General features: G+C 41.2%; 1 protein-coding gene across 4 annotated transcripts in view; it reads left to right on the plus strand.

The window, feature by feature from the left end:
* mpp7a (MAGUK p55 scaffold protein 7a) overlaps nucleotides 1-14,835 on the plus strand; it is a 524,619-nt gene that overhangs the window by 150,017 nt on the left and 359,767 nt on the right. Inside the window, exon 1 of one of the 4 annotated variants that reach the window (XM_078537879.1) lies at nucleotides 12,027-12,200. The exons of the other annotated variants lie outside the window; for them this stretch is intronic. The gene's annotated coding sequence lies outside the window, so the exon portion shown is untranslated. Of the gene's footprint in view, nucleotides 1-12,026; nucleotides 12,201-14,835 lie in introns of those variants that run through there. 4 annotated transcript variants of the gene reach the window in all.

The following is a 14,835-nucleotide window of genomic DNA, read 5'->3' on the forward strand; positions in this document are numbered from 1 at the left end:
GGGTTGGGAAGGTGGGGTCTTCAGATTTCAAAGGAGAATGAGACAGTGGAATGGGTTTTGGGAGACAGATTTGGAGGCTGAGCTTTGGGGGTCTTGATGGAGAATGGTTTCCCTTTTTCTCTGTCATCAGTTTCCCCTCTTCACCTGCTTTTGGGTAGCCTCCTGGTTTTTGGAGCTTCTCGTACTATAGTTGCTGCCACAAAATCTCAAAAGATGATGTTCAGCTACCTTGGACCTAACGTTTGTACGATAATTGTACCACAGTTTGTCCATGGTATCTGGACCAATGTCTCCTGATTAAACTTTATTGAATGCCTCCAATGAGCGTTGGAAGCCCTACACCATTGCTGAGGTACTAAGGGAATTACAGCTCTGTTTTGTGACCTCAATGTGTTGTCCTTACCAAATCTAAAATAAGTAATACTCTTTTATATTTCTCAACCTACTGCCAGTCCTCAGTACTTAGTGAATCAAGGAAACATTTGAACATAAACTGTCAAACTGTTGTCTAGAACCACGCAGTTTAATGAGTCTGTGAGCTACACATTCATTATAGGACTAAAACTCCTTGTGACGAGTATAATTTCTTGTGATGCATTATTATCATCTTCAGTATCCTCTGTGCATGTGTTATTTCAAAGATCCTGCCTCTCCACTTTGGACAATCCTCTGCATAATCGTGGCAGTCACACCTGAAGCATCTATTAACTTTTCATTTGCCTATTATTACAGTTTCGCTTTTGTCTTCTACTGTTCCCCTTGTCCTTGCCTTCTCCCCAACCAGCCTCCACATTCAATGGATCATCCTCCACCATTTTCACCACATCCAGAGTGATACCACCACCAAACATATCTTCTCCTCCCCTCACCTGTTAGTATTCCAAAGGGACTGTTCCCTCCGCAACACCCTGGTCCATTCCTCTATCACCACCCCCTGCCAATGGCATCTTCCCATGCAAATGCAAGACATGTAACACCTGCCCTTATATCTCCTCCCTCCTCCCATCCAAGGCCCCCAACACTCATTTCAAGTGAAGCAGCTGATGAACTTATTTCAATTTAGTATACTGTATTTACTGCTCGCAAGGCTGTTTCCTCTCATTTGGGAACACCAAAGGCAGGCTGGATAACCGCTTTGTGGAACACTTCCACTCAGTCTGAAAGCATGCCCCGAACTTCCGGTTGCCTGTCGTTTTAATTCTCTACCTTGCTCTCACGCTGACCTCTCCATCCTTCCCCTGTTGCAGTGTTCCAGTAAAGCTCGAGGAACAGTACCTCTTCCGATTAGGCAATTTACAGGCTTCTGCACCACACATTGCATTCAATAATTTCAGGTTGTAAACTCTGCCACTCACCCCAATCCTCCTCCTCCTCCTCCTCGCCCCCCCCCACCCCCACCCAATCTTATTTTTGTTTTTCCTGGTGTGTGCCGATCTTAACCTTGTTTTTCATGCTTTTGCTTTCAGAGGAAGCTGTTAAGAGGAACTGGTGGCGTAGTGGTATTGTCACTGGACTGGTAATCCAGAGACCCTGGGTAATGCTTTGGGCGCTCAGGATCAAATCCCACCAGATAGTGGAATTTGAATTTGATGAAGAACTGGAATTAAAAGTCTAAACCATTGTTGATTGTTGTAAAAACCCATCTGATTCACTAATGCCCTTTTGGGAAGGAAATCTGCTGAGCTTACCTGGTCTGGCCTACATGCGACTCCAGACGACAACAATGTGGTTGACTCTTAAATGCCCTCAGAACAAGGACAGTTAGAGATGGGCAGCAATTGCTGCCCACATCCCACAAATGAATTTTAAAAAATTAATTATGCTGTCATTTACACCCACTCTGGTCAAATCTTTTGCTTCTTCACCATAACCATTACCACTCCCTTTACCTTTTGTACCATGAAATCTTTTGTTATTTAATCTCTCCTGTCCTCCACCCTGTCACAGACCATCTCTTTTTGTTCTTCTGCCCCCCTCCCCTCATTCATTTGCACAAAACCTAAAACGTGTCTACCCTCCTCCAGTTCTGAAGAAAGGTCCTTAACCTGAACTGTTGACTCTGTTTCTCTCTCCACTGCTGCTACTAGACTTGGGCATTTCCAGCATTTTCTGTTAGCCAGCATCTGCAGTATTTTGCTTTTTAACTTGTTTATTTGTTTTGAGAAATACTCAGATGATCCTTGAAAAAAGTTGATGGGATCATTGAATGGAATCATTCAAATTGAGTACAGCATCAAGAAGCAGATCTGCAGGTTGCATTTTTAAAAAAAAGTACAAACTATATGTGACAGCACATTCATGCTGGTTAATTGTCTGTGAAAACCAAAGGTTGGCATTAGTACACAACTTGAGGCACAAATAGAGTGACTTTGAAGCAGAATAAAGTTCTTTCCTCCAAGGGGTTTTGGACTTTGAGGCTGATTCAGGTTACATTCACTTCATGGCTTCAGTACTGGTGCAAAACGTATAAAATATAGAGGGAATTTTCTGTTCGTTGGAGCATTTAGTTGTGTGTCCTTCAGTGTTTGCAATGTAGCAAACAATGTTGTATAGAGAGATACAGAACACATTCTAGAGCATTATTGTGAAAATCTTTTCCTTTGTAAGGTCGATGCAGTGCATCTGGGAAAGTTATAATGGGGAAGAAACAGATTAATGTTTTATATGGTTTATATGTAATCGGGAGTCAAGATGGCAAATTAAGTACAACCAGAGCTACAATTCTTTGAGCCACATACCAGGGGTTTTATGGCAGGAATCTGAGATTTGGAAAGTTTAAAGCTGGCAGGATCTTGATTCAGGGTGATCGATTGGACAGCCTGCTACCTGAGATGTAATGCTCATCATATCCACTAGATGGTATTAGCAGCATTGGAGACTCTGAGGTGACTAAGGGCCTGTTGGAAATCAGACCTCATGCACTGATTTTAGCAATTTCCTACACTTGAAAATGAAATAAATCTGATACTGTGTGCCACATAGGACCAAAATTAAGATGTAGCCTGTGATTTTTTAAAAATGATTCTTTTTTTACTGCCAGTTATAAGGGGTATATTGGGAGTTATAAATGTCACAGGTAGATTTGATACAGTAGCTGTTTGTTACATAGATTTTTTTGGCATTAAAGTACATCTTTTATAAAATGATTCTTTCCATACCAAGTAATATGGGAAATGTTTGGCAATTGAAGTATGCTTGTAATAAAAGATTATTGACTTGCATTACACGGTTTTTGTTTCTGTTATAACACATTGAAGAGTCTAGCAAAACATAAACATAAAATAAGGAGCCTACTTTGTTTCGCTAAAGGAGATTTAAAAGAAAACCTCATTGGCTAAATTTTTGCTGAAGCGATCTTAAAATATATCTTGGCTTGAGTTAAAGATGTGTGTTTGTGCAAAGTATATTATTGCTCAATGCAATAAAATTGTTTCCATCTGTTCCTCGCAGAAGAGTGTTACCAGTCTTGTTGTTGAATTCACCCGTACGAAACTTGTGAACTAATATATCCCATGTGTATTTGAATAGATGGAGCAAGAATTTTATTGGTCAGTATTGGAGATTTCCCGAGGATCCATTTTACCTTTCAATCTGTTTATTAATTTTTGATAGGAATGACAGAATTTTGTTTGCAATTTGAACCCTATAGGATACAAAGTGTATTGATTGCTTTGTATCCTTGTATTTCTATCTGTAAGGAAATAAAATTGTGTAAAACTATGCATTGATGTGACAGAAATGCCAGATACTGCACTGACCACCTGGAATAGCATCTTTGAAACTTTAAGGAAATAGTTAAAATGTTAATATTTTATAAGAAAATTTCATAATCCAGTGTTGTCTAATGGAAATCATTAATTTGCCATAAACTTGACTATGGCAACACTATCATCGACTTGTGGACTCATTTTAGTAGAAAATATCTTGCACACACAACTTGTGAATTTACGTAAGACATAAGATGTTTTTTTGAATGAATATATCAACATTGCGTGTGAAACTTAGTAGTCTTCCTTGTCAGCAAAGTTTAGGATCCTGCTCCAAGTTTATCAGAGGCAGCACATCTGAGTGCAGCTTCTAGGTTTTTATCCAACAAATTGCTCCAACTTCACAGTGACTGCTGAGAATGTTGACTTGCAACTAGATGTGTCAGACCCACCCCTACTCTCCACCATAAGTGGATACTTCTTGCCCTTCCCCATGTTGTGCTCTGTTGGTGCTGCTTGTTATTGGTTCGACTTGCTTCCTTCTGCTGCCCTGGAATCTTTACTCAGATTGACCATGTTGAGCACGGTGACAGTTACGATGTTAGTGGTGTTTCCTTGGCGCTCAAATGTCGTACCATATTGGTAGATAACTGATAAATAATCAAGGAAATAAAGCGTTCATGTGATCAAAACATTTCCATGTTCTGATTTTCATCATACCATTTTTCCAACTAAGACACAGGAAGGTTTAAATGCCTAAGAAAGGCAAATATGAATTGAGGTCGCATTCCGACGCTGGTGTCTACTACTCTGTTTTCATTTAACGCGCAAAATACAATTAATCACATTTAGATTCCCAACTTGCAACATTTGGCTTGTGGCTTATGTGTTGGTCAATATTGTTCTAAACCTAATCAGTGATTTATAATATTATTGGAATGCGTCTTTGCATCCTTGTAAATCATTTTCAGATGTCACCGCGTTCAGATCTGCTATTCAAATGCAGAACAGTAGGATACATTGTTCAAAGAAGAAAACAGTTTCACTTTCAGCAGCATTTTTAGTATAGAAACACTGTGGTAAAATGCTTTATTTGTTGAGTTCTGCAAACTCAATTGCAGCTTTTCACAAGTTAGATACATAAGGAAAACCATTCCTCATCTTAACTCATCCTTCCAGAGCAAGCCAGCTGTTTGTCCACTCACCCCTAGAATCCAACTGTTAAACAATTCCAGGTTTTTGCCTATCACCCTATGTAAAAGTTCATTCCACAGCTTCATCATTTTGTGAAGACATCGGTTCCAAATTTGCTTTTTACCAATTTGATCCCATGCTCTGTGCCTTGTTCTCCTGTTGCTGTTTATTTCAAACAGTGTTCTTGATTTATTTTTTCTACTTAAGTTCAATATTTTCCTTGAGTCCTCTCATGGTCATCGCCTAAGATTCCTCAGTCGTCAGCGTCATACCTCTTCTCACTTATTCCAGGACTCCAACATCTCTTCATCTCCCAATGACAGAAGCTGATCACCTTACATAAGTTCAAGCTTCAGAAAAGCAGTGTGCAGTTACATCCTGATATCCTCCTTCGTGAGATTCTAATAGCTGTGTAGCTTTATGTGCTTCCGAGATGGACCAATAACTGGAACTGTACTTCAGACAGTGCAGCACTCCCTCAGTGCTTCATGATGCGTCAGCGTAGATAATGTGCTCCCATATCTGGAGACATCTTGAACCCTGCCTCAGCAACGGTGTGTGGCCACTGAGCCACGGCTAACATTTGCTATACGGTGCTAACTAGCAGAATGTGGAGTTACATGATTGATGCCCCAGCAGTGACATTGGACTGTGTATTGAACCATTCACTTTGTCTCTTGAAAAAAATACAAACATAACATTGTTGTTCAGTATGACATCAAGGCTAACATTTGTGCAATGTGAACTTTGTTGTTCATGTTCAGCATTGCTGATGCAGAGTTTTCAGAGGTGACATTTCTGAAACTGAGTACATTTAGTGGTCATAATACAGACTCTTGGGTAACATCACTGTACACTTTGCTCTTTCATTACAATAGTGATGACACTTCAGAGGTACCTCATTGGCTGTAAAGAACTTTGGGATGCCCTGAGATTGTGGAAGGCAGTATATAACTCTGTCTTCAAATCTGAAAATAAAAACATTCACCGGTACTCCCTGCTTTCTGTTAATTAGCCAATTTTGCATCCACGCTGTCACTGTCGCATTAATTCCATGGGCTTTAATTTTGGTGGCAAGTTTATTATGTGATATTTTATCAAACCACTGAGGAAAGTCTATATGTGCATCAACCACACTACCCTCATCAACCCTCTCTGTACCTCCATCAAAAAATCTCAAATATGTCAGTCAAACCATTTGCCTTTAACAAACCTGTGCTGGCGTTCATTTATTAACCAATATTTTGTCAAGTGCCAATTCATTTATACTTGGATTAATTCTTCATAAAGTTTCTCCACTTGACTGCAGTTACTGGGTTTATCCCCCTTAGCTTTTTTGATGAGTGGTGTAATATTTGTGAATAGCTGATTAAATGGCATCACTCCCATATGTGAGGACAATTTGAAGATTGCAGCCATAGTCTCTGTAATTTCCATTCTTGCTTCCTTTAGCAACCAAGGACCCTGTCCAGATCCATTTTGAGTGTTGCCCACATTTTAGTTATCTGCTCATTACCTATTTTTAACCCTACCCAATTTCTTCAGTACCCTCTGTTTTCTGTAACATTGGCAGTATCCTCTTTAGGGAAGACACCTGCATTTTACTCATTTGATATCTCAGCCTTGCCTCCGGCCTCCTCAAAGAGGTTTCCGTTTTGATTCATACTCGGCCCCACCCTTGTTTTGATTATCCTTTTAGCATTTGAATGCTTACAGAAGAATTTAGGGTTCCCTTTCATGTTAGATGCTAATCTGTTCTCACATGCTCCACTGACCCCTCATTTCCTTTTTCAGTTTTCTTTTCTGTCTTTACTGTATTATGAAACCAACTTTTGATCATAATCCTCCTCCTTCATTTTGATTTCTATATCTGTAATCATCCAGGGAGGTCAAGCTTTGGGTGCCCTTTCTTTCTCCCTCATGGGAAGTATCTCATCTGTCCTCTGTATTCTGCTTTGAAGGCTTCCCATTGCTTATTTCCAGTTTTACTCGCCAGTCTTTAATTCCTGTTGACCTGGACCAGATCCAAATAATTAAAATTAGCCGCCCTCCAGATGAATATTTTCACATTAAATTCTTCTTTCTTGTCTTTCTCCACAACTGCTCTAAACCTAATGATGTTGTCATCTTTGTTTCCCAAATGTTCCCACTTAGAAGCATGCTCCAGTTGCCCACTTCATTCCCCACAACTAGATCCAGCTTTCATTCTTTCCCCATTGGTTGGAAACATATTTGGGTCAGGTATTCCGGTCTCCAGATCGTTGGAGACCGGATGTACCTCCCCAAGATATGAGTCAGACCCCCGCAACGCACTGACCCATGGGAAGTTTGAACTTCCAATGGACAATTGCCCTGCTCTCCGGGATCTTCAAAAGTCTTTGGCTCTGAGTTAGAGCCACTTGCAGATGCACTAATGAGTTGTAGTCTGCTCCAGAAGCGCCCTAGAGGAGTGCCCAAAAACAGAAGCTACTTTTCCTCCTTTGCAAGGCATAATTATACTCCCCTGAGAAGGTTGAGGACCTACTGGAGAATCCAGGTGCCTTGCTTCCTTCTCCCTCCTTGGTACTGCTGCATTGAACTCATGGACAAGGTGATAGCATGCAGTTCTGTGCGCATCTCTGGCATCCACTGGCTTATCTGCTGCAGCTGGTCCTCCATTCAGGTTATCAATCTCTTCATGGAAGAAGCCAAGTGCACACCCATCAGAAATGTGGCAGCAATCGTGGTCTAGACGGACTCCTCCATCATCTGCGCATCAGTGTGCACAGCCTCTGGCAGCTCCGCCAGATGCTGCATTTCCTCCAGCTGCACCTGCAGGAGTTGTCTTGTTGCTGACTCCAGAGACATGTCACCAGCTTGGAGCTCAGCATAAGTGTCCCACTGCCCCCCCCCGGCTTTGTCACAGCCTCCATCAGCTGCTTGGGTGCACTTGAGGTGCTTACCATCTTGTGACTCTGGATATGCTTGCAAACGCAGACCCACTGACGTGACAGTGTCTGTGCTTTGGCAAGTGCAGGGAAATTGTTATGTTGCAATCTTTGTGGACCCCTCTTCCAGCTCGGAGTTTGTCGGCTGTCCCCCTTTCTCTCGACACCATCTGGCCTCAGCTTGACTTGGACCTGCATGAAGAAACATAAGAACATAGAAATAGGTGCAGGAGTAGAGCATACGGCCCCTCTAGCTTATTCCGCCATTCACTACAATCATGGCTGATCATTGGCCTTAACTCCACTTTCTAAGCCTTAACTATATTCAATAATGGAACATCCACAACCCTCTGGGGTAGATAATTCCAAATATTCACAACCCTTCGAGTTAAATTTCTCCTTGCCTCCGTCCTAAATGATCGGCCTACATATTCTAAATTCCCCAGCCGAGGAAACAACTTCACAGCACCTACCTTGTCAATTCCCTTCAGAATCTTAACATAAAAATGTAAGGATTAAGGTGTTTCCATTTCCTCATTCCAGTGCTTGCTGGAAGGAAGAGCAGCTTCTGTTTTTGGGAGCTCCCCTAGGCCGCTCCTGGAATGAACAGCTCCTCTGCAAATGGCTCCATCACCTCTTTATAAAAAAAACCACGATGGCAGGAGGGTCCTGCAACTCTCAGAGCCCCTTAGCATGCCAGGCCCCTCCAGGCCTTGGTCAGTCAGAGAACAACCACCAAGATCATCCCAAGCCACAGGAGAGCACAATCAGGAGCCTGTCTCTGCCTCAGCTGCAGGCAATACTGGTCACATTGGCACTGCCTTCTTGTTTTAGATGCATCCTTGTACACTACACTCGTTAATTTATCCACTTGGATTAGCACCCAAGCGATTGCTTGGCCACCCTGGTGGCCTGCCAGCTCCAAAACTACCACCTATGTGGAGCAAGGATGTGGAAGTATGCACCCCTCTGCTGTTCTTGGCCCTCTCTTTATTGTTGTGTCTTTTCCTGCAAGCACTAAAAGGAAGACTGTTAGTTTTCTCAGGGAGGCAAGCACAACATGCATGGTTGGGGCCAAGCAACCATGATGGGGACACATAAATACCCCCTGCATATGGCCATTCTCTAGGGACCTTGTGGGAGTCAGCAAAGACATAACTGATGGATCTCACCAAGGTGCAACCATGCCTCTGATAGGATATCCTGCCTGCACTCTCTTGTGTTACCACATAAAAGCCCCAAAGGGTCAGGAGGCATGCAGTACTCATCCTAATGGACTAAATGAGGTCTTTGCGCTTTCGGCACTGGATTCAGGTTTTGAAGGTTACCCCATTGCCGCTGACCTCCTCTGCACTCTCCTTCCAGGCTTTCTTGGTCAAGGGCACCCTCTCCTCCCGAATCTTGGGAAGAGACCTCCCTCCTTCCCTTGCAGCCTGGAGTAAAACCTGTAAGGAGGCATTGCTGAACTGTGGGGCCACTTGGAGTCATTTTCTGCCATTGGTGGTTTTGTTTTCCGTGAGCACCATGGATGCTTTGAGTCTTCAGTGGGAATGCAGCACCAGGATGTCTGAAAGCAGCAGGAGAAGGAAGGAGCCCTTTGTTTAAGTAGCAGTGAATGCAACGCTGGCAACTCTAAATTTGTTGTCAGCAACTGCCACAGTGTCAGTTGATGCCAACCTCACTGCCCACATAGCCACCTTGGATCAAGGATTGGGCAGTTGCCATGCCTCTTGCTGATTAATTAGACTAAAAACAGAAAATGCTGGAAAAACTCAGCAGGTCTGGCAGTATCTATGGAAACAGAAGCAGAGTTAATATGACTCTTAGGAACTGATGAGAGGTAGTAATGTGACGGGTTTTATACTGTTGAAAAGGGAGGAGGGTCAGGTGGAACATAAGGGATAAGTAAGAATGCAGGGGAGATTAAATACCAAAGATGTCATGGAACAGAAGGCAAAGGGAGTGATAATGGTTCTGGTGAAGAAACAAAGCATTGGTTCAGAGTAGGTGTTAATAGCGGAATAAAAGTCAGCTCAGTGTGAAATGAAAAACATGAAAACAAGATGCCAGCTGGCAGGTGGGGTGGGGGGTAGTGGAAAGAAACTGTTGCCCATTTTGAATTTATGGCCTGAAATCATTCAACTCAGTGTCGAGTCCAGAAGGTTGTAAAATGCCTAATTGGAAGGTGTGTTGTTCCTCCAGCTTGTGTTGGGCTTCACTGAAACCGAGGACAGAAATGTGAGCATGAGAGCAAGGTGATAAATTGAAGTGGCAAGCAACCGCAAGGTTGGGGCTATGCTCGTGCACTGAGCTGAGGTGTTCTGCAAGGCACTCACCCAACATGTATTTGGTGTTCCAAGAGGTCTCTCCACAGATGCTGCCAGATCTTCTGAGTTTTTCCAGCACTTGCTGTTTTAATTTCAGATCTCCAGAATCTGCAATATTTTGCTTTTATTATCTGATTAATTGGATGACTTCTATGTGTTCCTTAAATGGTCAACTGCCTACCTCTTGGAAATGGCACCTGTTTCAGGTGGTGCCACCGTGTCCCACGCCATCAGGACAAAATTCAGCCCAGGACCTTGGGTCAGTACTGCCATTCATCCACAACTGCTTTTTTTCCCATCTTTTCTGAATACATTCTAATTTAATATGTAGAGTTCCTAATACTCCACTTTTATGAGCCAGATCAAAGTAATTATCACTACTCCTGCCTGCAACTCATCAATCTTCCTTAGCAGTCTCCATGCACTCCAAACCTGTCTCAATCTGCTATGCTTTTCTCCTGTGCCTGATCAATCGCTTATATTGCTGAATTAGTCTTTATCCTCCTGTTGCTTGGCACTCCCAGTCCTCTATGCACCTTGTCTCTCCTCTCTAATGCTTTATCCTTGTGCTGCACCCCCTGCCAAATCAGTTGAAGAGGAAAAAATTGCAAAGCTAAGGGGAAAGAGCAGAGGAGTGAGGTAAATTAGATGGCTCTTTCGAAAAGCAGGTGTAGGTACCAAGGGCTGGCTGATCTCCACTGCTGTAGGATTCTGTAGGGGTGCATCCGTCAATAGACATGTATTTTGCCTGTAGTCAACTTCGTTTGTATGTTTAAGCACAAACACATGGCCTGCAAGGAGGGAAAAGCATCCTAGACCTATGGTCTAAGATCCTGCCATTGAATTAAAAGTGCCTGCATTAGTATAATGCATACACAATCAAGGTTACTCTGGAGACCAGTCTTTTGGAGATTGGCACTTGATAAATGTATGCTGATGTTCCTTTCGAACTGGGACAAAAAAATTGCAAGTTAGAAGTAGACTAACTTTAGTACCACAGTGGGAAGATTTTTTTAAATGGTGTTCTCAAGAAAGTACTTTCACACACATTTTATGAAGCCATTGTGAATGAGCACATAATTATGCATGTACATTTTTTGGCCCTTGTATATCAAGGTGTCCATTCACGCAGTTTATGATTATTTTGGACATGATTTGTTCCTGAACTGTCTGCTCCAAGGATTCTGCTGCTGCCCCGCCAAATGTGGCAAGTGTGACACTTGCAGTGCAATAACAGTTTGACTGCTGCACAGGAAACTTGTGCAGTTTCTGTACTTGGCAATTTAATTCTTCAAATAAATTAAAACTATTTTCAGAAACATAAAACTGGATGCAGTTATCCATGTGCAAACATGATGTTTATTGATTAAGCTGGTTACTAATCCCCTTTGAGGTTTTTGTTCTTTTTCCACTTAACGACCCACCTTTACCACCCTGTCACTGTCACCGTCACCAAAAGATCTTTCTGAAGAAGTTTCAGGCAATAGAGGAATGGTTGGATTTAAGTGGTTGCTCAGAATACATAAAAACATTTCACTTCACCATTAACTGTTTTCACCTACATATATTTTGTACAGCATGATGTCTGTGCATTCTTCAAAAACAATGTTCTTGAAATGGACTTGAATTACTTAGCAGTACTGTACCTTTTAAGATTTTCACCCCATGATTTACATAACCTCAAAGAACAGTACTTCTAGCCAGCCTAAGAACTCTGAGTACTGTTTTTGAAAGTTATGAGCAACAATTTGAACTGTAACAGTTGTACACCCAGTCTGGGTTAATCAATTACTCTCCAGTTGTGGTTGTTGTGCGTAGTCTCTTAATTGTAGGGCCAGTAATTCCCATCCCCAAACATTGGTCAATCTGTCATAACTAAATTGGCTTGCACTTTCTAATGCAGATTTCAGCACTCCCAGTCCTCCTCTTGGAACATGAAGTTCTGTTCTGGTTTCTTGTCCAGCTGAGTTTGCGCCACTCCTGGCATGGATTCTCAGTCTTCTGGACGGCAGTTTTCTGACTGGAATTTGGATCTAAGCTTCAAGGTTGATGCATTTGGAATCTCTTACTTCTCTGCTGTAATTGAGCCCCAGTGAGCAAGTATACTAGGGTCGCTGGAATTCCAGTTGCTTCCATGTAATGGAACGTGCATATTTGCAAAGTGTTTTTAACAACTCCAGCCTACTGTTAAAGTTTCATACTTCGAAATGTTACACAAAAATTTATAACTTTTCAACTATTCAAATTATTTTGAGCTGTTTATAACTTTGAAGTTATTTGTACACAGATTTTTGTCAACCGGACAGAAGTCAATAATTCAGATCGTTTTCTGTCTACACCCCTTATTTATTCCTCCTCACAGGAATTTGCAGCTAAAATTACTCCGTTTGAGTGAAGTGTTTTTAAAATAATATTTATTGCAAGTTGGATGTACATCAAAATTAGAGCCAGTATTGGACAGTAACCTTTTTGTGTAATGTGTGTGTGACATCTGTTGCGGTGGTTTCGTAGTTTGTAGAAATGCTTGGAAATAAAATAGCTGCGGCAGCAATGTAGTGTTGGAACATCATGGAGCACTACAGAGCAGTGAGGCGCAATTGTAATTTGTCACACTGTTAAAATCAATCTCGGTTGTGTCACTTGGAGCTGCTTCTGTTTGGAACCTAGGGATTTCTCTATGGAAAGGTGGGGAATAAGGAAGGCTCATCACCCATGCCTACTTTGGCGCATCTCTTGTCTGGGCTGAAGAAATACTGGCAAAAGCTTGGGGAGTAGATTGGTTGGAGTTAGCATGTGACTTGGGGTGGAAACAAAAAGCCTTGTGTTTATATGATAAAAATCCCAGCACATCTCAATAATTTCTTCATGTGCATCTAATTACTGCTGCATATATGCAACTGGTGTTGCATCGTCATTTTGTACGGAGTTAGATCCTTCCAACAGCCATGAGATGAATGACAAATTGTTTTTTTAATTTTTGGTGATGGTGTACAGTCAACCAGTGTATCAAAAGAACTCTTCTGTTTTTCAGAAAGTACCTTGGGTTCTTTTAACATGCACCTGATCCACTCAAAGAAAGGGCTTCAGTTCAATGCCGCATCTGTGAAAAAAATCAACAACGACAATGTAGCACTTGCTCAATTTGTGTGTTTGTATATTACATTAAAGACTCGCCCGTCAAACTGCCAACCTCAAACCAGTAATCTAATGCCCACATTTAGTGATAGCAAGATTGACATTTTCTGTGTTTGAAATTTTATCTCAATCCCTTGTTTCAGATTACTGTCTTTTAATCACTTGGAATCACCTGGAACTTCTGAACAACATTGTGTGGGTGCATCTGCACCAAATGGACTGCAGCAGTTCAAGGCAGTGGCTCACCACCGCCTTCTCAAGGGCAGTTAGAAATGAGCAGCAAAACTGGCCTTTCCAGCGATGCTCACATCTCATGAAATAATTTTTTAAATTGCACATTGCAAAATGCTATATGTAATCAATTCTTTTCAAGCTGATCATTCAATATTTTGTAAAATTCAGCAAGAGCGATGAGGTTTATTTTATGAACTCCAGTCTGTGATTTTGGTTCAAAAATTAATATGTAAATTGAAGACTTAAATGGCAAACTTGACTGGCTGGATTCTTCCTTGCTCTTTCAGATATAATTTAACTCTACCTCCTTTTTTTATGTGATGTTAATCGTCCTTATTAAGTTTTCGGTCTCTTTTCCTTGTTTACATAACTGCTCACTGCTGAGTAATTGGAGAAGGGAGCATTCTACAATCTTAGAACATGCTGGTAGCTTCTACAATTTTAAGATTTATACAGAAGGCCTGACCAATACCATATGTGAGATGTTCTTGAGTTTTGTTGGTTTTTAGTCCACATTTAATCCTTCACACTATTGTACAGTACACACTTGTTAACCTAGAATACAGCCTGCCGGTTGCTGAGTAGTATTTGGACATTTTACTCCATCTACAAAGGAAAAGCTATTCATCTCCTCACGGCATTAAGGAATTGAATGCAGGTGTGCTATAAATTTTTGACTGAATTATAGTATAATTCTAACATGGAAAATCCACAATCCTGACATCTGAGCTTGTAAATCTTCATGCAATGCTGTCTACATTTCTATAATTCACCTTATGATTCTACTAAATAGGATTTATCATTTGGAATTGTTCTCATTTGATTAATTTTCTTAAGTTGTCTGACATATATTCCATACCTGGTAATAATTGCATTATAATGTTGAACTGTAACTAAAGTGATATCCTTGTGCATAATGTTTAAATCAAATAAGTTGATGTGTGTGTATGTGTGTGTATATATATATATGTAAATAAAATCCCTTTGAAGGGCCCAAAGGTAAAAACAATGGGTGCTGAATGACATTATGCCGCCTATCAGTTTTGGAAAATGGTTTTTCAATTCTGTGGCTTTTAAAAAAATATATCATGAGTAATATAAAATATGGAATTAGAATCCTAGAACTTGACAGCACAGGAAGGCAGCACTGAGCTGTTCCACAAAGAGCTATTAATTTAGTTTAATTACCCTATTCTTTTGTCATACCCTGTTTATCTATTTCTTTTTCAACTATTTTTCCATTTCCAAAGCTTTTGTGAAGTTTGCTCCCACTTTTGGTCATCCCATATCCTAATTACTCCCAGATGAAAG

This window comes from Cetorhinus maximus, chromosome 3 (genome assembly GCF_964194155.1).
Source record: "Cetorhinus maximus chromosome 3, sCetMax3.hap1.1, whole genome shotgun sequence".
Lineage (NCBI taxonomy): Eukaryota > Metazoa > Chordata > Chondrichthyes > Lamniformes > Cetorhinidae > Cetorhinus > Cetorhinus maximus.